Below are 25,064 nucleotides of genomic sequence, written 5' to 3'. Positions count from 1 at the left end.
TAAGGTAGGCTAGATGGGGAAGATTCTTCGTGTTGTGTGTCTTCGTCTACGTTTTACCGCCACTATATTCTATTATACGTTTCTTCGGAACGAACACGAAAATGGTTATTTTATTTTTGTTTCATATAGCACCATCATATTCTGCAGAGCTGCACAATGGGTAGACAGGACATAATAAGTAGTGCATAACATAATAGTATATGGATATTTATTTGGGCAACTTAATTTGAAGACATAAAATAAAGCCACTCAAAATGAAATTATAAGGCAACTATATCATACATGATTTCTATCCAAAGTGACCATTAAATGTAGGTAAATAAAAAAAAGAAACTTGGGTTACACATTTTATAAAAAGATATCAGTGATTGAAGTACAAGCATTTTGTATAGATTACTGCTGACACCTTTTTTGCATTTCAAACACGCTCCCATATGGAAACATGCAATTACCTTACATTGTACAACATAAATTATGAAGTCAAAATCACGTACTGAGACATAAATGAAAACAAACATAAGGAATAGACAGATGGATTAAGTCTATTTTGGTTCTAAATCTACATTATTAGGAGTACTGTTTTTGTTCCATCGCCTCTCAAAGTCAAATTTTCAGAACCTTTTTTTGATACCATAATATAAGGATATATCAATCAGTGTCTCAATCATATTTATAAGACCAAAATAATGCCTTTTTAATGCCAGTTATTAGAAGAGAAACGGAAATAAAAAAAATGTATTGTTTGAAGCTCTCCTAGCAAAAATACAACCACAAGAGACAGTAGTAGACCTATAATGTGAAAACCCCAGTGCAGGAAATATTTCCCTTTAATTTGAAGAATTTTTTAAACCATCCTTACTTTACAGCATTTTTTCACACCTGCATAAAACTGTACATGGAAGTTTTGTTATATACTTCAGGAAGGTGCCATATTAACCATCACAAGACCCAGCTATACGTCACTGATTAAAAGCATCAGTCTAATCTATACACTTTCCACTTGTGTTTGCAGCATTCTATTTGCAGAAAACAGCAGGGGAAAGAAAAAAGCAAATGTCATGAGAGTAAACAGAAGAGTCAAGCTGTGTAACTTTAGACAAAACTGCAATAAATAAGAACATTGCAAATGAAAATTAATGAAAATGTGATTACATTCTATAATTATTCCACAGGTTTTAAGAGGGGGTAGATAGTGAGAAAGGAGGGATAGGGGGTAGATAGTGAGAGGGGTGTAGATAGTGAGAAGGGAGGAAGAGGGTGGTAGATAGTGAGAAGGGAGGAAGAGGGTGGTAGATAGTGAGAAGGGAGGGAGAAGGGAGGGAGACGGGAGTAGATAGTGAGAAGGGAGGGAGAGGGGATAGATAGTGAGAAGTGAGGGAGAGGGGGAGATAGTGAGAAAGATTTCCAGTTGATCTATACCTATGCTATGCTTCCATACATTATTATTGTATACCTGCAAATACAGGATTTGTATGTCTGATTCTATGCCTCCAGTGCTGAGTTCACATGTGAATAATATTAATAACAATATTAATACTCCTATGATAGGAGTGTGATTGCTGTTAATTATATATATATATATATATATATATATATATATATATATATATATATATATATATATATATATATACATATATACCGGTATATATTAATATTGTTGTTGAATTTCTTTGTCCACTTTTGGTGTGTTACTTTTTTTTTATGGTGGGAGGGTCATTTTCGGTTACAGTAAAGTAAATGCAGAATTTTTAGTTTTAGTCCATAATTTTTATTTCGGTGCATCCCTACTAAGCCAGACAGTGAAGTGGTAGGCCTACACGACATCAATATTTTGCTTAGTATATAGTGATAGGGGTTATGCTGCACTATTGTCAATGTCTGTCTCAGTATATAGTGATAGGTGTTATGCTGTACCACCGTCATTGTCTGCCTCAGTACATAGTGATAGGGGTTATGCTGTACCCCCGTCAATGTCTGCCTCAGTATATAGTGATGGGTGTGATGCTGTACCCCGTCAAAGTCTGCCTCAGTATATAGTGATAGGTGTTATGCTGTACCACCGTCATTGTCTGCCTCAGTATAAAGTGATAGGTGTTATGCTGTACCCCGTCAATGTCTGCCTCAGTATATAGTGATAGGCGTTATGCTGTACCACCTTCATTGTCTGCCTCAGTATAAAGTGATGGGTGTTATGCTGTACCACCCTCAATGTCTGCCTCAGTATATAATGATAACAGTAATGCTGTACCACCTTCAGTGTCTGCGCCAGTATATAATGATAGAAGCTATGCAGTATCAAAGTGTGTGTGTGGGGGTGGTGCCACATACAGGATTCGGCCCAGGTGCCAAATACTCTAGGTACGCCCCTGACCTAAAGCCTTCCAAAAAGTAGTCAAATACATCATGGGAACTTAATTGAGTAGGCTCGCCCTCTTCTGGGAAAGTGGCTTCATTAAGGGACAGGGCTAGCTGCTTATTTCCACACTCCTGACTAAATGCTGTAAAGTACATTGGGTACCATTTAAGCCTCTGGATGTTAAGTGATTGTACAGTGAAAAGTATTATCCAGAACAGAATGCATAGCTTGCTTTTTAAACCAGCAATTGATGTAATGTACATTAAGTGTTCCCTAAGTTGGCAATTTAATTGACCATCAAGATCATAGTTTTATTCCTTTTCCCTGGGGTTAATGCAAAATATTTTGACATTGAGCCAATAAACTTTGTTTGCAGAATTCATATTTTCCATAATCAGTAAATCTGAATTTAACAAAATTAAGGTCCTGTACATACATATTTATATTGCCATTTGAACATCAATACCATATACCGTATTAGTCTGAATATAGGCCGCACTTTCTCCCCCGACTTTAAGTCTTTACAGTGGAGGTGCAGCCTATAATCGGGGTTAAGTGCAGGGATGCGCAATTCGTATCATGTTTTTTTTTCATCTAGCCCTGCTAAGGGCAAGCAGCAGGGTTAGGATCCAGCTCCCCCGCAGAGCTGCAGGATCCTCCTTTCCAGCAGCCAGAGGATGTGAGCGCGATGCGCGTAGACAACCTCCGCTTCTGGCACTTCCGCCGGAGCTTCTATAGAAGCCCTGACAGAAGTGCGGGCAGCAGAGGTTGCGCGCAGACATTACTGGCTGACCCCACTAGACACCAGGGAGTCTGGGAGTGCATTGGTAAGTCTGGGGAGTGGGAGAGTGGCATGTCTAGGGAGCATGGAGAGGGACATATCTAGGGAGCAGAGTGGCATTTCTAAGGGACAGAGTGGTATTATCAGGGGGCATAAAGCATTTCATGGGGGACATAATGGCATTTCTGGGGGGTTTACTGTCTGCGCTTCTCACCCTAATAAAGTTAGCAACAAATATATAAACATAATATAAACACACACATATTGCTGAATACATATATTTACAACTATAATAAAAAAACTTCTAAGGGAAGAATATCTAAGGGAAAGCAAGTGTGTGTAAGAGCAAGCATGAATGTGCATGTGTATGTATGTGTTTATGGGCAGGCATGTGTGTTTGTAAGCAGGCATTTATAAGGGTAGAGTATATGTGTGTATTCTGATAGTATATCCATTGCTATTTTGGGCCTAAAGAGTATGGATTGAATTAAGGGTGCTCATGATACTGACTGAGAGGAGCCCAGACTAAGAAGCGTCTATGTGCAATCTGGGTGCTGAGACAAGTCCTGTGGATGCATCCTGGGTGCGTCCTGGGTGCTGGGCAAGTCCTGTAGATGCATCCTGGTTGCTCTGCAAGTCCTGTGGATGCAGTCTGGGTGCTGGGGTAAGTCCTATGTGTGCAATCTGGGTGCTGGGACACGTCCTATGTGTGCAAGGTTGTCAGGGCTGGCATTTGCAGTGTGCAACCTGTGATCTATCCCTGCAATTTAGAATTTCCATGCTCTATGTTTTATTTATTAACTTTAAAGCTGCACGTACAGGATTTGTATGTCTTATTCAGTTGGCTATACTAACAATAGTGTCTGTTCATGCAGGGTCTCTTTGATGATGAAGGTAACAGAATGGTCATCCTGCTGTGTAGTATGTGAGTCAGTGAATACTAATGTGCATTTTCACCTGATTCTGCTTTGGTAGTTTTCTGTTTATTTTTTTATTCTAATTTTGTTTACACAATGAAAATTAAATTTGTTGATCCATGATGAATCCATGTTCATATTCTTAATTGTGCATTCTGATGGGCCAACATTTTATAGTTTCTTATGCATTCATGGTGTTGCTGCTCATTTTATATATTTTAACTGGATCATCTGTGTCTGGTTTTCTATATAATAATAGGTGTTACATTGTCTGAATCATTATATAATGATGGGAGTATACCAGCATCAGGTTCAGTAGACATTGATGAGCGTTAACTAACTACAGCTTTGTGCCTCTCTCTCGTCAGCTTCTTTACAGTTGGAGCGCCAGATATCACTGACACATTCAGTGGGCCCAAGGAGGTAGAGTGTGTGGTTGCCATAGAAAATGTGTGGTTAGAATGGTTATTTTTGTTAAGTGGAGAAGTTAGCAATATAGCCACAGCCACCTAAGGGCGGCAAAAACATTATTTCACCCAGGCATCAGTGATCTTAGCTTTGGCCCTGTCTCTCCATGTCCTACAGATTACTTCTATGTAAAACATTCCTTAATGTGTTCACTGGATATAATCTAGACTACAACCTGTGTGTGAATTTGTCTATCATGGAGAACATGCCTTAGGTCAATATAGCAAGAAAGATCCATGGAAGTTATCTCAATTATTACCAAAAATCACCCCAACTGAAAATGAATTACAGAAAATCACTTGTGCACTGTTCTATAATTGTAGTACCTTTATTCAGCATCCTATAAATTCCCTGTAAAGACCTGGTAAAAATATTTTGAGGGTAAATTGAATATAGATTTGAGACTCTAAGATACTGATCACCACTAGAAATTAGCTTAACAATTAGTATACGTTTTACTCCCTTCACTCAGTTGATTTGACTCCTATTCAGATAACTGAAATGGATTATTAAATTGCACCCTTAAACAGCAGCTTTTTATCTGCAGGGTATCAACATGATGAAAAACATTGGAATTTAAGCTGTACTGCATTCAACTCTTATAATGAGACAGACTGAAAACAAAACAATATAGATTTAGATAAATACCAAAGTGCCATTAGATATTTGAAATTGGATGTGAACTGTAATCCTTATATGCAAGCAAGTAGGCAATAAAGCAAATTAAGGCATACAAATACTACATGTAAGTAAATACCTAGTAACCATAATAGCACGGATTATTACAAATGAAATATGCAAGCATTTCCCATGTATTGGGTGTAGGGTGATCACATTTTATTTCTGCCATTTAGGGACACTCACTGGCCACTTTATTAGGTACACCTGTGCGATTGCTTGTTAACACAAATAGCTTATCAGCCAATCATATGGCAGCAACTCAGTGGATTTAGGCATGTAGACGTAGTCAAGACAATTTGCTGAAGTTCAAACCGAGCATCCAAATGGGGAAGAAAGAGGATTTAAGTGACTTTGAACGTGGCATGGTTGTTGGTGCCAGACGGGCTGGTCTGAGTATTTCAGAAACTGCTGATATATTGGGATTCACCAGTTCTCAATCCAATAGAGCACCTTTGGGATGTGGTGGAACAAGAGATTTGCATCATGGATGTGCAGCTGACAAATCTGCAGCAACTGAGTGATGCCATTGTGTCCACATGGACCAAAATCTCTGGAGGAATGTTTCTAGCATCTTGAAGAAAGCATGCCATGAAGAATGAAGGCAGTCCTGAAGGCAAAAGGGGGTCCAACCCGGCACTAGCAAGGTGTACATAATATAGTTGCCAGTGAGTGTATATACACACATACAGTACTAGGCGAAAGTTATAAGCAGGTGTGACAAAATGCTGTAAGGTAAGCATGCTTTCAGAATAGACATATAAGTACTTTATTTTTATCATTTAACAAAATGCAAAGTAAGTGAACGTAAAGAAGAAAAGCAACCCAATTTCCACGTGTAAAACCAATAAAAAAATGATTAATACTCCCCAATCAAAAGCAGCTTCTAATAACACTCTTCCTCAAGGTGTTTTAACAACACAGTACAACAACCATGGAGCGCATACAGATGGGGAGAGAAAAAAACCAACAATAATAGTGTAGCCTACAACACCTGGTATTCCCAGGCTGTCTCCCATCCAGGTACTAACCAGGCCCAACCCTGCTTAGCTTCTGAGATCAGACGAGATCGGGCGCTTTCAGGGTGGTATTAAAAGCAATATTTGGTGTGGTGTGGGTGGTATTAAAAGCAATATTTGGTGTGACCACCCTTTGCCTTCTAAACAAAATCAATTCAACATCATGGAAAACAGCTTGTGACAGCTTACCTGAATGACAAGTAATGGACTAAAATTATCACTTTCTTTGCTTAAACAGTGTTGGTGCAATATCTCGACACCCAGGCATTTAGCAACATGAAAAAAAGTAGATGCCCTGTGTGATTCCTCTAAGGAGCGATCACATTCACCGTTTTGACATACTGCATGTGTTTCAAATATGGAGGCACCCTGTTGGTGGAAAGAACGTTTACAAAGTGATAAACTTTCACTTTATTCACTCAGTTGTTGTGGTTGTTGAAATGCCTTGATTGGTGATGGCTCTCTAGTTTTCAAAAATATATTGTTTGATGGGGTAAATTCAATTGGCCAGCTTCAAAGATGTCCTAAATAGGACATAGGTGCAGGAGGAACAGATGTCAAAGTCTCAAATTGAGACTAATCAAGAGATGTTGCTGAACACATATTATGGTGTTGTTTCTTAATAACCCTTTAAATTCTCAGTAAATGTATACCTCAATTGCAAATTAAGTGAAAAAAAATGTTACAAAGATTGGTGGTAAAATGGCTGCATGAAAAGTGTCAAAACGCCCCAAGTTGAATATCCTAGTTTGGAAAAATTTGTACATGTGTGTGGAGGGGGGGGGATTCAGGAATTTATTACAAATATTGGTGTTACAATGTCACTTTTGATAACTGAATAAAATGTGAAAAAAAATATTTTGAAGTAGCAATACACCAGTACTTAGTCTTCATTAGCTTTTGTAGATGAGCAAAATATTTTTTCAAAAAGTCAGAAAAGGTATTTTTTCAATATTTTCCAGTAAAGTATTTTATGGTAAATTAGATTATATGACCAAATAATGATATCTAAAGAAAGCCTTTATTGATCTAAAAAACAAAACAATATATTATTTTTGTGGGTACAGTAAATGTGAAAAAATAAAATTGAAGCTAAACACAAACACCACAGAAATGTAAAAACAGCCAATGTCACAAGGATACAGAATTTTTTAAAAACAGTCCTGTCACAAAGCAGTTAAGGAACAGTTAAGGCTGTCTCAGATGCTTCTCTTTCTTCGTGTAAGAGTCACTTTGAGGGCTACTTATTCTTCTTTATGCTGAAGATAGTTTGGGTTTGTTCTCATGCTGCAGAAAAAATTGAAGCCAATCAAATGCCTCCCTGATGGGATTTCATGATGGATAAGTATCTGCCCGTACTGTTCAGAATTGAGAAAACCATTAATTCTGGCCTTAAGTAGATGAAGTGCAGCACTTTGATCTATTGTCATTAATTGTGACCAAATCCTCAACAAGTTGCTGTGCTCCATCATGCCATGGTGTTTAACTTTTGACATTAAATGGCCAAAAGTCCACACAGCCACAGCATATGTATTATGATTATTATTAGTATTATAAAGCAGTACCTAATGTGCATTGTGAAGCACAGGTAGTCGTATGTTACCACCAGAACGTGACTGTGGCCAGTGCTGGAGTGGCTCAATGAAATCGACCTGTGCACTTTAACATCAGCAGCTGATAAATAACAGGCGCCCAGCTACACAAAAATATGACCATTTTTCCAACCACAAGATAGCTGTGTTCGCAATTGCAGCCACTGTAATAAATAAATAAATAAAGGCCTTGAAGAACCACTGTTTTTCCAACATTCTTGGTGTACAGGATGTCAGCTACAATTTTACTCCAACATTTACGATGAGTGATTTCCATCTACTTATGCACTGGAAGTATTGATGTGCAATCATATAAGTTTGTTTGTGACACAGTTCATTCAATTACCAGAAAGGAAACGTTCTAATCATCATGCTGAGGGCATTTGAAAAAAATATTAAACTCATTCACTTAAACAAGACAATTAGCTTTTGTGATATCTATAGTTTTGGAAGGAAAACAGATGGGATTCAAAAATCAGATGGCTTGCAGTACCTAATTCCCCATTAGACAGACTAAACAAGATATTTGGGCATACAATGGTAGCACTTTCTAGTCTTTGTATTACATATTTAAAAGAACAATACATATGAAAAATAGACCCCTGGTAAAAGTGCATCTGTCAAGCACCTTTTATTTTTTCACTGTGACTGTTCCCCAAATACCTGTTGTTTGTCTCTCTTTCCTATATTTCATTTTTTTTAAAAAAGAAAGTAAAAAATACACAGCCTAAACAATGCAGCTATCATGAAGATTACTAATAAAAAGTTAAAATATTGTAATGTTCAACAGCATGACACCTTTCTCCAAAAGAGACTTGTACCCCTGTTGTCATATCAAATGTGGATATTAATACAATATAAAACCCTTGTTTTCACAAGAAAATTCTCTAAAGGTTTTCAGAGAGGTTGGTTTGATGGTTGATTAACAGCTTTTAGAATATGGTACTGCAAGCAGATAGGACTACCAGGAGATCAGCCTCCCTGGTGTGCCACTGATCAGTGAGTTGATTGGGTGAACCAAAAATCTTCCTCTTTATCGCCCAATTTACACTTCTGTGCTCTACATCTACTAGTATATCTTTTAAACATATCCATATGAGGTAAAGCTCCAGGGTACAACATCAGAGGATACACGACCCAAGAATAAGGACCTCCTCAACAAGACCCAAGTTATTCTTAGAGCAGTGATTCACTTAAATTCAGTGCCTACTATCACCTGTGACCTAAGCACTTCTCCATTGTTATTGTTGCTGTTCATTGACTTCCTACTAGACAGTAACCATTAGACTTGTGCAAATGGACCAAAAATGATTCAGGATTTTCATATTGAGTGTCTCCTTACCTTCTCCGTCGACTGCTTCTGTGTCCCTGTCGACTTGCTGTGCAGCTCCACTTCTTCTCTTGCATCTTTCTATTCTTCTACCTTTTCTTTGTCCAATGCTTGAAAAAGTCGTCTCTCTTAGTTTGCTTCATGTGAACAACTGGACGTGGCTTCCCGGTGACTTTTGCAAAAGGGTGAAGCCTCCAGGTATACGCTCTCTGTCAATTGGTGTAATGAGGGAGAGGCTGAGAGGCTGTCCCCATTTTTTTTTAATTCTTTTTAGTATAAAACAGGAGTGTCCAAGTTTTTTTCAGCAGTGGGCCACTTCATCAGAAATGTATGTGCGCGTGGGCCGCACTCATTTTTCACTGAGAGAAAATATGGCTTTTTACCTTTGTAATGCATATTAATACAGGATTAATTTGGCGATAATGAAAGCAGTGGACTAAGTTTTTTTATCGACTTTTATATGTCATTCTATCAATACTAAATTACTTAAACAGTAAAACAAAGTCAGTCCACAAACCATTTAAAACAAGGTTACAAAATAAAACTGCACAAGGCTGGAGCACACTGTGGGTAAAAGCTGGATTTAAGATGGCTGACGCACACTGGAGGCAGGGTCGGATTAAAAACATCATGGGCCTGGTGCTGAGGATTTTGGTGGCAATTTTATGAAAATAAATAAAATAGACAGAATCTCCTCGGCACCGATGTGTAGAGGATAAAGATGACACCGGTGCTCGGCAGATAATACAAGATAGAATCTTATGTGATGGGATTGGGAGTACCTCAGTACACATACATCATACACGGGACATCTGAAGTCACAATTTAGTACCACTGATCCTTTTTGGTAAAATATGCAGATTGAAATAGAGTAAATAACACAAAACCTTTACTTTTCCTCTCACAGATTTCTGGGCTTTAAAAGTTTTGTCCTTTGAAGTGACTACAAATTCAGGAGGGCATTTTATCTCTGGATAAGTATAAATGAAATAGTTATATTTATTCCTACAGTAAGTAAAGTACCAAGAAACAGATTACCAAACACACACCAGGACAAGCTCTGCCACACCCACCCAAACACACCCACAACAGGCCAGGCTCTGCCACACCGACACCCAAACATATACACACACCAGGACAGGCTCTGCTACACTGACACCTATACATTTGTTGTTTGTGTATTGATGCCCCAGCCAGGTGCCCCTTTAGTAGTAATGTACTCCCCCGACATCCTTGTGCATTGCCCCATGTGAATTTGTGCCCCCAGTCAGCTCCCTTTTTTGCATTTATGCCCACACACCCTTGTGTACTGATTTATATGTAATGTCCCCAGCAAAACTCCCTCCCTTGTGTATTGATGCCCCCACCCCCTTTTGTACTGGTTAATGTAATGGCCCCCCATACCCATGTGTAAATAGCACCCACCCCCCTTTTTGTATTGATGTATGTGATGCCCCAACCACCCTGTTATGTGCTTATAACCCTCAGCTTCCCCCTTTTTGTATTATTTAATTGTTGCCCCAAGGCCGCCCCCCTTTAAATACTTGCTTTTTTGCTGGCTTCCTTGCCCTGCAAACTGCTCTCCTCCGACATGCCCTTCTCCCCGTCAGGAGGAACTCTTCCGCGTGAGCCCATCCTATTGAGCATCACGTCGCATCTTCAATGGGGCGGGGCAAAGAGCCTGACTGGGGGGCATGGTGCCTGCATGCTGGCTGCTTCAAAATCATTAAGCGCTTGCTGGAGGTGGCTGGTGTGGTGTTTAAACCAAATATAAAAATATAACAAAGGTTCATCTTCATGGATGTGTAAGTGTTTGTATGTTAGCATGAATGTGTTTGGGGCACAAGCTGTTTAGGGAAAAGGTGGCACTGTCAGACATGTTGCTTGGTGAAATTGAAGGGCCCTGGGCAATTTTTGCACCAGGGCCTTGTGATTTCTAGTTACGCCCCTGTATCAATACGAATCAACATAAGGTAGAACAAAAAGTTGGGCATTAGTTCTAAAAATGTAGGAGACATAGTTTATCCATGATTATGATAAATAACACATAATCATGAATAAAATATATATACCGTATTTGCTCGATTATAAGACGACCCCCAAAATCAAAATATTAATTTAGGAAAAAAACAAAAAGCCTGAATATAAGACTACCCTATAGGAAAAAAGTTTTACTAGTAATATTAATTCATGTAAACTAATTTTCATATTTAATAAAAGCTATGATTGAGAAAAATATATTTTGTATTTCCTTTTATTTGCCAACCTGCCCCCACAGTTATGCACATCTGCCCCCAGGCTTGCCACTCTGCCTACAGAAATGCCTTATACCCCCCTATTTGCCACTCTGCCCCATGATGTGCCTTTTAACCCTCTATATGCCACTCTGCCTCCAGAAATGTCTTATACCCTCCTATATGCCACTGTGCCCCATGATATGCCTTTTAACCCCCTATATGCCCCTCTGCCCCATGATATGCCTTATACCCCTATATGCCACTCTGGCATATATGGGGTTAAAAGGCATATCATGGGGCTGAGTGGCATATAGGGGGTTAAAAGGCATTTCTGGAGATATATATATATATATATATATATATATATATATATATATATATATATATATATATATACTGCTAACAGCAATCACACTCCTATCAAGCCAAGGCAGCCAGTACATGCCGGAACCTGGGGATGTTAGAAGTGTGATTACAGCCTGCCTTTGCCATGCTACCACCCCACCCCCCTTACACATCCATGCTATCACACACACACTCATTCACAAACATTTAAATACTCATTCATTCCATTAATCACACATACACACACACGCTCAAACCCCCCACCCCCTTACCTGAACTGCAGATCTCCCACTCGCAGACTTCTGCAGGGGCCTGGCTGTGCGAGCAACTTCTCTGGCCCCGCCCCCAGAGGAGGGAGGGGGGAGGTAGAGTTATGAGAGGACTGTGCTAGCTTCCTGTTCTCCTGCTTCTAATAGCAGAGACGCTGCTCGCGATCAAAGCCCGGTAAGCAGCACGGCCCCAGCAGAATGAGGTCTGATTAGAAGACGACCTCGATTATAAGACGAGGGGTATTTTTCAGAGCATTTGCTCTGGAAAAAACCTTGTCTTATAAGCGAGCAAATGCGGTATATATTTTGCCAAAATCTATAACATTTCCATTTTTCTACCCTTTATCATGGAGCCTTAATGAAATTTTGAATGACTCTTGAAGGGGTAGAACTTGGAAGCACACAACACCACATAATAATTTATGTGTTTAGGACAAGGCTGTGTGCAATCAGCATTCCTTGTTTTAAACTGGGACACGAGTCTGTTTAAAAATCTCATTATGATTTATCACACTTCAAACATAAGAGGCTTGTTTTCTCTTTGTAAGTCTTTATGCTCCTCAGAGTCTCTTTCCCACAAGACTACTTACCAGCATTGTGATGTGGCCAACAGGACATCCAAAATTTAAAGACTACAGTTTCAAAGCAACACAGAAAACATCTTAATAAAAAGCAATATTAACGAGACTGAATCACAAGAGGAAGCCAGTCAATGATTGCCAGAGCATAGTTAAAAAGCTCAAATAATTTGAGAAACATTAAATCCCTTTCTACAGATTGATTGTTTATTTATCATGGGCATGCAACTCCAAGCATATTGAGAGAGCAGTTTTGAAGAGACAAAAATAATTTTTATATTGTGCTTCTACAATGACAGGATACATGTTAGTAGTGAGGAGATGAACATGCAAGATCACCTATGTCACGTTTAACACATGGGCTTTTGAATGCCATATCATGGCTTATGCCAGCTAGACCTAGGGAGGCAGGTCTGGGGCGTAGATCACCTTATCGGACAAACCATCTTCTTGGTATATCACTGCTCAATGGGCTAGTTACAAGGGCAGTCTCTGATCTTCCAAACTGCCTCTCGCTTACATTCCAGGAAGGCTGCACACTGCAGGTGCCCTAGCGGCTACCTGGTGGAGGAACAGGATGATAAGTCAATGACCCTTTGGTGAATCATACAATATATTCACAATGCTTCTCCAACCCAATACAGGGAGGGCAATAACAGTACTTATAAGTGCCAACATACCCGTTCTACCTCTAAATCCCCAAGTAGGGAATGAGAAAGGTTTATGACATGAGGTAGGAGATCAGGAAAGTGAAGGAAATTAGGAAAGTTAATGAAGAAAATGTAAAAAAAAATGTATGTTTTGCTATGGTAATTGTCATTTGTTGGTTTCACCAAAATACCCTAGAATCTTTGCCAGAGTTTTTCCCCAGTGGGGAAAGTGGCTAGCATAATGTCTGATCCACTCCATGACATCAAGGATTAAATAGTTTTTACTACACATGTACACATGGGCAAAAATTGATTCAGACACATTTTTTGATTTATTTTTGGCACATTTATTTTTGGGCAATGAATTTCTTTCCCTGCCCATTCGGTTTGGCTGAAAATTTTGGGACATTTTTGATTTAGGAACGAAATTTGTTGCCCAGTGCCCACACGTACTCTCCCAGAGCCTCTCTCATTCTTTTGCACTCTCTCGCTCATGTTTTTTCTAAAAGGTTACTTACCTACTCTGCTGACGACTACCACATCTTCTATTTTCTTCCTCCTTTTCCGTGTTCACGTGAGGGCATAATGATGCCACTTAATGACAGCACTTGCGGGGACGTCCTCAACCCCAGAGCGGATGTCACCGAAGCACTCCTATGTTGCCCTCAGTTGGTGCTTTCAGTGACATCCTCTTCCCGGATTGGAGAATCGGGGAGAGGAGGTCACAGCAAGTGCCTCATTTTGGCTGAAGTTCCTGCTGAGTTATGCCTGGCCTCGTTTTCGGGCTTTGTACGTTGAATTAATTTCGTTGAATTGGTAAATTTGGTAAACTTGCATTTAATGTCAATGGGAGCTCAGTTTTAAACCTTCTCATGAAGTTATCACCACTTATTATTTCATTGGTCTTGGCAGTAGGTAGGTTATGCAAACAAATAAGTCACACAAAATGATCTTGCATCCACAAAGCTAACTAAATAGTAATGCAAACACTCTGCTGTAATACAGCAAGCATTAGAAATAAATTTGACTTTAATGTATGAATTAAGTTTATTGAAAGCCAGAAATATACAAACAAATCCATTTGTAATTGTAAATCCATCAAACAAGTATCTAAGAAATGTGGGAAAAGCTGTTATAGGCTACACAGGTCAATTTATTCAGAGCACTCTGCCCCTGAAAAGTATTTTTTTAAATTGTACATATTTTTTGTATGTGTAAAAATATTTTGTTGTTTCTTGTTAATTTTTCCACAGGTAAAAATATAATGATCAAGGGGGGTTGCATATTGGTTTCACAGCAACGCCCATAAAAACCCATGCTCAGACATTCTGCTTCTAAGGCTAGATTTCCACTTGGTTTTTTTTTGCTAAAAACGCCCATAAAAACGCCAATAGCGCCACCTGGCGTTTTTTTTGTGAAAAACGGCTGCAGCCAGATGTTAGCTGTTCTTCAATAGGAAATCGCAGAATGCCATTTCCACTTGGCGTTTTTCTGTTTGGCGTTTTTTCAGTCCTCTTTGGCTTTTTTCTGCTTTTTTGGGCTCTGTGGCAGTTTTCCAAAATCGCAGCATGTTGACACTCTGGCGTTTTTTGCAAGAAATCTTGGCGTTTTTCTCCAATAGAAGTCTATGGGAGAGAAAAAACGCCATGAAAAAGCCATGTGGGTTTATTGCCTTGGCGTTTTTTATGGCGTTTTTTCCACAGTTACAATGCAGAGGATGGACCCAGTATCTGTGTGTCCTACGAGAAATAGGCTGAAAACAAACAGTTTCACACAAAACAAAGTCCTGGACTGGTTCATATTGAATTTTACACCATTTGGAACAAACATGCCATTACAAACAAACATACCCGACGCATCAACTGGATCCTGCGTGCCAAAAGCAACAGCAAACAATTTGCACCATCATTTGGGGCCAATCTTCCCAGAGGAGCAGACATTCGGAATAAAGCAGGCCTTACAAACCACAGAAAAGAGACAAAAGGGTCTACCAAGTAAATGACATCAGAAGAGGGCAGATACTCGCCATTTATCCTAATCCCTTTTAGCTGGGTGAAACTTCTAACTTGTAAAGGCTGGAAAAACTGCCTAAGGTCAAAAAAAAGCAATTTCCACAGAAAGGCTAAAACGCCAGAAAAAACGCCAAAACGCAGGTAAATGCAGTGGCAGTTTTCTTGGCGTTTTTCCTGGCGTTTTTCATCAAGAAAAAAACGCAGGACAAAAACCCAAGTGGAAACCTAGCCTTATACTAAAAAGTCATACAAAAGAAGAACAACGCCTCCTTTTTGGAATGAGTAAGGGTCACAGCATTTATTTATTTATCAGCAACCTACTGTGACACGCCTTATTTATAGCAAACAATGTAAACTTGCCCGACATTTTGCGTATAATTACCAAATCAACTATTAATTAACTCTGTGTTCTCTTAAAATAAACCAATACCAGTCCCACTTGAGTGACACCATTCAGGTTGTTGGCATGTACCGCCTTTTCCCACAAGCCATAAACTGCACCAGCAGGTGGGGTCAGTACTACCACCAAGCTTCCCCTTGAGACCCACAACCTACACATTAACCAACATGGTCCCATACCTGAGATGGGCACCCCGCAACTTGAACAAAACTGCATTAAATAATCCCTCCAATAACCACACCAGCAGGCTAAAACTCTCTAAAACAAGGGGAAAGGGAGAGGGTCTCTCGCAGAAAAGAGGAAGGCAAACTAATGCTTCAATGTATATATATATTGTAAGAAGGTGCGGGGTGTTGTTGTGGAAGGGGTATACATTCCCCCCGCAGTTTACATGCACCTGGACTGACACAGGATCCAGGCCAGGAGTTTAAGCTGACTCCAATGCACTGGTCAGCTGCAAGTAATTAGCTGCACTGACTGAAATAAAGCCTTACCTGTTGGGCAGAGGAATAGAAGAGAGAGTTTGTTTGGAAGCAGCAGGGCTTGCTATGCACAAAAGAGACCATCAAAAAGGTTGGTGGGATTACGTTTTGTTTTGTTTAGACCCTGAGTAGTGAGTATATGTCAGTTAGTGCTCAGACGAGCTAGGCTTTTGTTTGTAGGGAATTTGTGCATACGTGGACTACAAATAAATCATGGTTGATTACCTAACTGAGATGTGGCGTTAATACCCTAGGGGACCATGCTGTTTAGTACTCTGTGTGGGTGCAGGATCACTATATATATATATATATATATATATATATATATATATATATATATATATATATATATATATATATATTATCTCACAAAAGTAAGTACACCCCTCACATTTTTGTAAATATTTTATTTACAATGTAAAGTAGTGAGTGAACAGCCTGTAAATTGGTTTTCCCATCAAAATAACTCAACAGCTATTAATGTCTAAACATTTGCAACAAAAGTGAGTACACCCCTAAGTGGAAATGCCCAAATAGGGCCCAATTAGCCATTTCCGCTCCCCGATGTCATGTGACTCATTAATGTTACAAGGTCTCAAGTATGAATGGGGAGCAGGTGTGTTAAATTTGGTGTTATTGCTCTCACACTCTCTCATACTGGTCACTGGAAGTTCAACATGGCACATCATGGCAAAGAACTCTCTGAGGATCTGAATTGTAGCTCTACATAAAGATGGCCTAGGCTATAAGAAGATTGCCAACACCCTGAAACTGAGCTGCAACACAGTGGGCAAGACCATAAAGCGGTTTCACAGGACAGGTTGGTTCCACTCAGAACAGGCCTCGCCATGGTCGACCAAAGAAGGTGAGTGCACGTGTTCAGTGTCATATCGAGAGGTTGTCTTTGGGAAATAGATGTATGAGTGCTGCCAGCATTGCTGCAGAGGTTGAATAGGTGGGGGGTCAGCCTGTCAGTGCTCAGATCATACGCCGTGCGCTGCATCAAATTGGTCTGCCTGGCTGTCGTCCCAGAAGGAAGCCTTTTCTAAAGATGATGCACAAGAAAGTCTGCAGTTTGCTGAAGACAAGCAGACTGAGGACATGGGTTACTGGAAGCATGTCCTGTGGTCCGATGAGACCAAGATAAACTTATTTGGTTCAAGCGTGTGTGGCGGCAACCAGGTGAGGAGTACAAAGACAAGTGTGTCTTGCCTACAGTCAAGCATGGTGGTGGGAGTGTCATGGTCTGGGCCTGCATGAGTGTTGCTGGCACTGGGGAGCTAAAGTTCATCGAGGGAACTGGTTCTGTGAAGCTCTGGTGAACTCCATGCCCAAGAGGGTTAATGGTGTGCTGGAAAATAATGGTGGCCACACAAAATATTGACACTTTGGGCCCAATTTGGACATTTCTACTTACCTGTGCCCCTTTAACAATCTGCCTGTGCCACTTCTGCCCCTACACACTCACTCATTTATTCATTCATTCATTCACCCATTCTCTCTCTCGCACCCACTTACCTGTCTTGAAGATTTTACTGGGGGGGGACTCTTTTCCCACCCAGGGGGAGCAGCAACCTGGACAGGAAAACAGTTTCCTTGCACAGTGTGCGACCTCCACAGCACTAAACTGCGGGCCAGCATTTGGCGGGCGTCAGCTACCAAGCACCCTCCTGATGAGTGGCACCCGTGACGGTCATTCTAGTACAACTAAGACAGGGAGTCCAATTCTTCCTTTTCACGTACGTTTGTAAATGCATGGTCTCGGTTTTTCTAAGGGCAGTCACACTGTCTCAAGTAGCTACCTTACTTTCTTGCTTTTGGAAGCAAGGGGGTGCTATAAGTGGGAGATCCCCTGATCATCATCGCCAGCCCAGTGAAGTACAAAATCAATGGATGTTTGTACTGTTGCACAAACATAAGGGGAGTGGGTGGTCACATCTCCCACTCCGCCCTCTTCTGGGATGGCCATGCCCTTCCCCACCTCAAAACAGGTGTTGTGATTTGGACAAATGTCGGGGGTATAGGTTCTCGCATTAGCTCTATTATACAGCCTTAAACTCACATTAAAATAAATGATCCTTCACAATCAGAAGAAGTTAGGAGTGGCATAGAAGTGGTAACCGTAGAGGTTTAGGAAAAAGGAAAACTATTTACCTATCCACTGAACAAGCCATTTTATCTTTTATTTGGCAATGATTGCTTGGGAAAGGCCATTATTCAAAAGTGTATAAAATGTTTCCAAGAATAACTCTAAGATGTCCCATTTTCAGACATTTGACATAATGACGAAGTTATTGACATAATGACGTGGTTATTGACAAGGTGAATTTGAGATAATGACAAAGTTATTGACAAGGTGAAAAAAAATGAACGACAATCATGTCAGGCTATTTTGTCTACAGAGATCTTTATACAATACAGTATGTATCAAGTGTCTGCAAAATATTTTTAAGATTATTAACTGATTATCATAGTTTCTTCTGTTCCAAAAAATGAAATGAATCCTATTTGATGAGTTTTCAGCCATCCGGAATAATGCAAAGCAGAACCTTTGAAGACTTCCAGCATAGCTTCTAAATGTGGCGATAATGTTGGGACAAATGCATATGTGCATCTAGGAGAGATTACTTTGAAGGTTACAGCACATAATGAAGAAATAACGTCTTAGCACTTTTCAAATGTTCCCATAGCTTATTTGGACAATTAATTATATACCTTTTCATTAGTTTTCGGCTGGTTGCTTTCCTTTATATACAGATAAAAATGTGTTCCAATCAGGCCTATATTAATCAGAATATAATGGAGTGTACCATCCTCACTAAAATAGTAATTGCTGCCTTCTGGGTACGGTGCCTCAGGCCGTCAATTAGACAAACAAATAAAGTGAAAATCCCCCAAAAAAGGCTAAAGAAATATTTTTACAGTGAAAGAGATCACGTACAAATTACCACTTTATTCTGAAATAATTCCCAGGATTAATATATTTGTTTAACCTCCTTCTTTGTGTTATTTGGGATTTATAGATATATAAATATAAAAACTGATCTCCCCTTACCAAAATGTTGACAGATTCATCAATAAATGATCAAGAAGCTGACAGCAGATATTAATTGTAGAAAGGTAAATATCATGTTATAGATTAATAAGCAACCCACTATTTATTGCTGAAGAAAATATAACCATTATTATTATTTTATTGATTTGGTTGCATGAGTGTTCCAATTTAGTTTTTTATTACAGATAAAAAACATTACAGATTGTGAAGAGCCTGCGTTTTTATTATGCCATAGGCATTTTATACAATTACAATTCTACTGCCGTTAAAGTCTTCTTATTTAATGGGAAAGTGATTTCAGCAGATATTAAAACAGAATTTCATCTTTATAATGTCGGTTTTAGAAACGCCCTGTAGTACTTTTGAGAAATATTACGGACAGTTAAATTGCAGCAATTTATAAATCGTAAGGACCTTTTATATCAAAACCCCATGCCATGAAATGTTGGAGCAAGGGCTGGGCTGTCTTTAATACTGATGAGGATCAGGCAATCGTGAGTTTGTGAGTCCTTCCTAAAAGTGCTATTTAGTTTCAAGTTGTCAAGAAAAAAAAGTCTAACATATCCCTAGATTACAGAATGTATTTCAAATCATATTTTAGCATACCCACAGCACAGATGAAATACAATCTGCTTTGTATTTAACCTATAATTCAACCCACGAAAAGAACCTGAAAGAGGACCACAAAACACCTAATCTATTAATAACTTATTTGTAGTGGTGAAGAGGGCATAGTTCCCACAGGCGCGTGCCCATTCTCTAATTCAATAAGGACACCTAAGCCAACTTGTGAGCATGCGTGATCACCACAAATTTAGCAAACAAATAAAAAAAACAGCAAGCGTCAAATTGCTGGCTGTTGGTTACTCCCAATGGGGTAAAGTAGAACTTCCTTACATTACATCTTACACAATGACCTCTTGTTCTAACATTGCTCCTCCTTTCAAATACGCTTGCCTGCTGTACTCTTTATTGCATTCCTCCTCTCTTTTCTTTTCTGATAATTTCCATCCTGCAAACCACTTAGCATTGTAGCTTATCTCTGAACTCTCAAAATGTCAATATTCTTCTGGAGGTGGGGTCTCGAGAACTGTACATTATACTGTAGGTGAGGCCTGACCAGAGATCTGTAAAGTGGCAGAACCCCCCCCTGCTACTTTTGCCATTTGACTTGTACCACCCAGAAAGCCTACCGTGTTGCAGACCGTTGTCTCATCTGCAAAAAGACATACCTTACTATTAAGACCTTCTGTAATAATAATTAAACTAATAAAAAGTATGAGTCCCAATATGGATCCTTGAGGTAACTCAGTAATAACAAGTCCTTCCACTGAATATACATCATTAACTATAACCTCCTAGCATTTATGTATTCCTCCCTCATAATCAAGGGGCCTGGGCAGAACCAACATGTATAATTTATAGATGGGTTTGTGGATTATTACATCATTGAGTGATTTTCAGTTCAGGTGGTTTTAGAACCTGTATGCTTCATGGTACTCAAAGAAGAATATGAATATGTTTTAAAAATAATCGGTTTCTGCTCTTTGTAACAATGGCTAATAGCAATAATAGGGTCAATGTTAACCATCATAAAAAATCATACTTCCTCTGCTAGATGCTCTTTAAAACCCACAGATACAAGAAACCATCTCATAGAAACATAGAGTTTGAGAGCTAATACACACTGAGAACATTATTTTGAAAACACTTATCTCTAGAATACAGTAGGCAGGTGTGAAAAAAATGTGTAAAGTAAGAATTCTTTAAAAAAAAATAGAAGCGTTAATAGTTTATTTTTTTTATCATTTAACATAATGCTAAGTGAGTGAACAGAAGAAAAATGTAAATCAAATTAATATTTGGTGGGAACATCCTTTGCTTCATGTGGCAAAGCAATACTCAATTCATCCACACCCTCCCAGAATATCTAATACCCGCTTCCATATATTTTTACTACCAAAGGCACAAACACAATATGTACAGAAAATAACCAAGAAACACAACATACGTGAATAATCAGATGGCTTCACCTAACATTGCCTGATATGTGATGCAATTCCTGCAAAGTTATTGTCTATGTAACAATGTAATCTAAAATATGAGTTCTTTTAAATTAGTAAATATTGTAAATCTTTTGAAAATCACCAGGCAAAATAACTTATAATACTGCCCTATGGATCTAATAGAAGCCAAATTTTGTATTTTTGAAATTGTATAAAAATTGTATGGCATTTAACCATAAAATGATGTAATTTTATAGATGGTTAATAAAATATTAAACTACAATATTTTTAGCTTAGTCCATAAGAACCAGAAAAAAAGCATGGTTATTATATTTTTTATTATCAGTCCATATCGACTGACTGTTTAGATGCATGGGCAGCCACACAAAAATTTCCAAGGGGTCGGAAAAATTTACTTTCATGTTAGTATGTTTTTTCTGCTCATTAAAACATTTCTCATTCCCGCTTATTCTTACCCACATTCGTTTTTCATTTTAAAAATGGTGTTCCACTGAGACAAAACATTAATCGCACTGTACTGTGTTAAGCAAATAAACCTTAGCAGATCTGTCATTTCATTTTTAACTCACAGGTTTATTCGCAGAAAACACCACCTAAGCGTTTAAGTTATTTTTAGGCTTCTATGACAACAACCTATCAATTGCTGCTTTTGTGTCATAACAGCTACCAGTGAAAATTAGCAATGAAGCAAAATTTTACTTGATTTAATAATAATTTTTGATAGAGTTTTAGGGAAATTCAATTACAAAAGAAATAATGTTTATAATGATGCAGTTTGCAGTTAGTTAACAAAAGTATTACCTTTAGTACAGTAGTTGGAATGGAACACTTAATGCCAATTCTCTGCATTTCGACTGTGTCACTTAATCTTTGATGGAGAATCCCATGATGAAAGAGCTGATCTTACGGTCATATTCTTCATGTTACAGTTGTTGTACAGCGTTTATTACGATGTAGTTGTCAAGGTAGATGAACACAGCTTGCAAATGTATAGATTGAAAATCTACAGCTAGCCTAGTAATCTGTTCCAAAATATTTACATACACTAATTATATTGCTCCCAATCTCCGTAACATACTGATTTTCTATCTTACAAAATGATCATATGTTAATTGCATTACAATGAATTTTTCAAGCGAAAAAGCTGGCAAAATGACTTGTTTATATGCCTCATTTTCGATGTTACAGGCAGCATATGTGAATGTCAGTCCCACTAGTGTCTAGTTAATGCAGAAAATTACACTTTTCACAGTAAGTTAGTTTTATTAATAATATTTTCTGATGCATGTTAAACCATCAAGGAGTGAATTTGAAACTCCTAAACAAATACACCTTCGTATTTATGGGATGAGAGTTTTAGATTTAAGAGTAATTAAACAATATGCAAATGGCCCATAAATAACTTGGAAAATAATAAACTGAAAGTGCATGCATTGGGAAGGAAATTGCACATAAATTATTATACATGATGCATATTTATTCCATTAAGCAACGCTGCTTTAAATTCCAGGAACAAACATAATTGTGCTGTATTTGAAAGTACTGTATGCCTCGAGCTATGGATCTAAATGAACATGAAGTTCTGAAATAAATAAAACTGTGTGGGAATCTAATGATGTTTGCTAAAAAAAATGACCTTCACATAACCTTCATGAAAAAACCTTTAACGCTCTCCATGGGGTTAGGTATCTCTAGGCCCAGACCAGTCATCTGGCACACTGGGAAAATGCTTGGCGGCCATACCTAAGCCATCAGGCGGCTGCTGCCCTTAAAGGGCCAGGGCCACCTAGCTATCACCAGTCCAGCCCTGGGTGTCTCTGTATTAATCAAGGGAGCAACCGAGACATTCATAAAAGTGTGTAAAACTTGGTAATGTAGCAAACTGTGGGACATGTAGATCTCGATTAGATAGCTTTTAAAAAGCATATATAAAACACACATTTATTTTCCCACCGAAAACTGAAAATACCGTATTGGCTCGGATATAGGCCGCACACGCATATAGGCCGCACCCTAAAAGTTAGGTGCTTTTTTAATGAAAAAAGTCCCCCCCCCCGAGATATGCTGCCACTCTATCCCCCCGAGATATACTGCAACTCTTCTCCCCCCCGAGATATGCTGCCACTCTACCCCCCCGAGATATGCTGCCACTCTGTCCCCAAGATGTCCCCCCCCCACCAGACTTACCGGTGCAGACTCCACGGGGTCTTGCGGTGCCGGCGGGGGACATCTACACATAACACGTATTCAACTTACGGTGCCGGCACTTCCGCAACCTCCGCTGCCAGCACGTTTGCAAGATGTTCTTTAAAAATCTCTTGCCAGGACTCCCCCCCCGTGGGAATTCCCGGCAAGGGAGATTGTTAAAGCACATCGTGCAGACGTGCCGGCAGCGGAGGTCGTTCACGCTCATCGCCGCTGCCGGTGACCGTCTGCGCGATGCGCTTAGACAATCTCTAAGCGGGGGAGACTGTCTGAGCGTATCGGAGAGTAGGATGCAGGTCCCCTGCACCGCTGCGGGGGATCTGTATCCTAACCCCGCTGCCTGTCGGGCGCTAGACCCCGAATATAGGCCGCACCCCCACTTTAAAGACTTAAAGTGGGGGGAAAAAGTGCGGCCTATATTCGAGCCAATACGGTATTCTGTATACTGATACGCATTTGTAGCTTGTTCATAAAAGGACAAGATACTAAGAATACATCTTTGTGATCTTTAAGTTCTTTTGACACTTAAATTGTTTAGTCACAGTTGGTAAAATGTGTCTATTTTTATGCATGGGCATACTAGGCAGGGGTGTACCTAGAGTATTTGGCACCTGGGTTGGATACTCTATGTGGCACCTCTCGCACACAGACACACATACACAAACTTTAAAACTGCATAACTGCTATTATTATATACTGAGCCGGACATTGAGGACTAGAGCAGTCCAGAAAGCCGGTATAATAGTCGAAAATATCAGAAGGCTGGTGGCAGATAAGCCAAATCCAAAAACAATAAAGAGGTCAGAATATCTGAGAAATCAGTCAAAAGGTCAAGCAAAAGGCAGGCATCAGGAAGAAGGGGAAGTCAGGGTACAATCAGGGTCAGCAACAATGGAACAATAGTAGATGGTAGGCAGGAACTGGATACTAGGGAAACAGCAAGGAGAGCACAGCTATTGGGACTCTGAGCCAACAAGGTAGCATCAGACTACCTGAGCACGCGGCATCAAGGTGAGCTGGGGTTTTATAGGGAGAAGGGGTGTGGACACACCTCCCCATCACCAGCCCCGCTGGTCAGAGAACTGCCCAGAGGAAGGCCCTGCCCCCCTCTGTGACATCAGCACCTCCACTCTGCTATGCCTCCCCACACCCCACAACTAAGCGGAGACAGGTGAGGCAGATGACCAGAGCACCACGGAAGAGACTGACACCCCGCCATGCATCCCCCAATGCCCTGCAGGCACCCCGTGAAGCACGCCACACCACCAGGGTAGGTGCCTGACGGACGGTGCAACAGCATAACTACTATCACTATACACTGAGCCAGACATTGACTGTGGTACATGATAACTGCTGTCATTGTAGACTAGGTTGACCACATCAGCCATGTTTTCCAGGACACATATTTTTTTACAAATTGCTGGCCATACCAGATAAAGTGTTGCCCTGCAGTATGGATGATGTGTAACTGACTAATTGGTTCCCTTCCATGAGTCTATGCATCCCACATACTGCAGGGCAGCATTTTATCTGGGCTGGTCATCAATATGAAAAACTTATACATGGCCGATGTGGTCACCCTGAGACAGACATAGACGGTGGTATATAGTGACAGCAGTTATGTTGTACCACCGTCAACTAGATTGTAAGCTCGCATCAG

General features: G+C 39.7%; 1 protein-coding gene and 1 pseudogene across 1 annotated transcript in view; both read right to left on the bottom strand.

The window, feature by feature from the left end:
* Positions 1–25,064, bottom strand: part of TMEM132D (transmembrane protein 132D) — a 354,799-nt gene that overhangs the window by 167,645 nt on the left and 162,090 nt on the right. The gene's annotated exons all lie outside the window — the stretch shown is intronic.
* Positions 6,186–6,301, bottom strand: LOC128468698 (uncharacterized; annotated as a pseudogene).

This window comes from Spea bombifrons, chromosome 1 (assembly GCF_027358695.1).
Source record: "Spea bombifrons isolate aSpeBom1 chromosome 1, aSpeBom1.2.pri, whole genome shotgun sequence".
NCBI lineage: Eukaryota > Metazoa > Chordata > Amphibia > Anura > Pelobatidae > Spea > Spea bombifrons.
This window is presented reverse-complemented; position numbering and strand designations above follow the sequence as displayed.